This window comes from Mandrillus leucophaeus, unplaced genomic scaffold (assembly GCF_000951045.1).
Source record: "Mandrillus leucophaeus isolate KB7577 unplaced genomic scaffold, Mleu.le_1.0 Scaffold16, whole genome shotgun sequence".
In the NCBI taxonomy this organism is placed as follows: Eukaryota; Metazoa; Chordata; class Mammalia; order Primates; family Cercopithecidae; genus Mandrillus; species Mandrillus leucophaeus.
Genome location: NW_012101587.1, coordinates 6,624,803 through 6,627,260, shown reverse-complemented (window position 1 = coordinate 6,627,260; position 2,458 = coordinate 6,624,803). Strand labels below are relative to the sequence as shown.

Here is a 2,458-nt window from a genome sequence, read left to right as displayed (position 1 = left end):
AGGTTGTTACTTGTTACTCTATTATTTCTGACACCTAAATTTCTAAGTTTTGAATCTGAACTAAGAGATGTTGACTACACATTATAAGCATGAATCATGGTTAATTTTTAAGTTGTTGTTCCTTGTGGTGGTTGTTGTAGGAGTGTGTGTGTATGTGTGTGTATTTGTTTGAATGCTCAAAGCATTTGAAAAGCATGTTTGAATTTATTCTATGAAACAAATCATATTAGTTATCCATTTCTAATGGGATGAATGATTCCAAAACCTGACCCAAAACCACCACCATTTTGTTGCCCACAGTTCTTAGTTGACAACTTGGTCTGGGCTCAAGAGGATCTATTTCTTGCTCCCTGCAGAGTGGTCCAGGCTCACTGTGGTCAGTTAGGGTCTAAAGGAGGTATAGCTGCTTCTGGAGGGTGTCACTGATAGTTGGGTCCTAACGTTGACATCTGAAATGGCTGAGACTGATGGAATGTCTCCCCCAAGAGGCCTGTTTTTCTACTTGGTGTATCATCTTCATGGAACCCAGCCTGGACTTGTTCACACAATGACAGATAGCATTAACGGAGGGGGAAATTATAAAACGGAAGACCTTTTGTGGCCAATGCTTGTCAGTCACACAGTATCACTCATGCTACCTTCTGCTTGTCACAGAACCAGCCCACAGTCAAGGGATGGGGAAATAGACCTCATTTTCTCACAAAAGGAGATGCAAAGAGCTTGTCATTTGTAACTCACCATGAATATAGAACACAATGATTGTAATGAATGTTGTAATACCCAAACATCCCGAAAGAATCGAAATGTTCTTAGTTTGAAATAAAAATGAGTCCTATATTTTCCCCATCCAAAGACAATATATACATTTTTACTATTTATAACATTTATCTGTTCAGGTAACCTCTTCTAATAGAAACATTCAGTTAGAGAAATTATCTGATATTCAGTGCTTAGCTGGAGTCAGAAATGATCAAATTTGACATTGACTGTTGAAAGGAGTACACTTTATTTCCTCTCCATGTGTAAATAAGGAGATTGACATATCAGCTGGAGTCATGGCACCTTTTTCTGTTTATCTGGCTACCTGATAAGTAAGAAGAGGTTTATTGAGAAGGCATATTATTTATTTATACTGATACACAACGCATGAAACCTAGCTAGGCTTATTTTTGCTTAAATCAGGTAAAGAAATAATGTCTGATTCTGGATACAATTCCAGTGTGAACCACAGATGCTATCAAGCAGATTATTACTATATAGTCAGCACCTAATGCAATATTTGAAGTCTGCAGCTGAGAAACTAGAAAAAATGACATTGAGAAATCAATATTCTTTTGGAAAAGCAGCCAATCAAAAGCAAAATATTGAATTAGACGATAAAATGCTTCATGTGCTGTTTTTATATGTTTATTTTTAAAGAAAAATCACCCAGTTACTCTAAAAAAAGTATTTTTTATTTTAAGGCACTAGTATGGTTTGCTATGGTATATTTCTTACTTTTTAGAAATGTAAATTTGTGGCCACTGGAAAACATAAAATCAGCCTTTCTACTAAGTTGAGAGGGAAAACAGGATAATACATCATTTTGAGATGGCAGCAAGCTTTGGTGAAGTGAACATAGCATAGGGAATTAGGAGAGGTAAAATTCCAACCAAGGTCCATTAAATTACTTATTTCTCTAACCTTGTTTTCCATGTATGTAAAATTTATGTTGTGTAATGATTGAGGGAGAGACTTCTGGCTATCAAGGGATAAAGTGGTAGGTTAATTTTCTTTACGCAAAGAAGAACAAAAACATATACAATTGTCAAATGCAACAATTTCAGAGCTCTGTAAATTGACTAAAGACAGACAACAAATTGATCATCTTTCTTCTTGAAAAATTATACATGGTAGAGATTTGAGTAAGAAGAGCAGTACTCTATTGCCTTTCTGCCTGAAATTGTTTCCCCCTTCTCCACAAATCAGTAAGTGGAAAAAGTTTTACCAGCATAAGTTCAGCCAGAAAAGCAGCAGCTTTTCAGGCAAAGGGAGCTGACTCGATCTGGAGCAAGGCAATAAACTTTGTGGTATTGTTAACTGTTGAAAACAAGCAGGGAAAACCCACCACTTTGCTAGCCCGAGATTGTAGTATCTGTTGGGGTAAATGATACACTACCCAAAAATAGAATGTGGAAGATTCTGGACATGAGAGAGCCATGGAAGGGCCAATTAGGCTCTTTGTACATTACAAGCTAATGTGCTTGACAGGCGAGGGCCAGGTGAAAAATAAAAGCCAAGGGAGACTTGAAAAATGATTGAACCTTGAATCCACTCTATGCCCTCCACACAGATTGGTAAGTAAAGGGTGTAATCCTTACAGTTAGAAGTGTTTGAGCACAGTGTGTGCCAAAATCATTGGTTGAGCTATAAATTATGATATATAGAAGCAATCACTAGGAAGCTAAGGTAAAAAAAA

The 2,458-nt window shown here is 36.7% G+C and overlaps 1 pseudogene; it reads right to left on the bottom strand.

The window, feature by feature from the left end:
* The window catches only part of LOC105536524, a 144,292-nt pseudogene that overhangs the window by 64,694 nt on the left and 77,140 nt on the right, over positions 1-2,458 (bottom strand).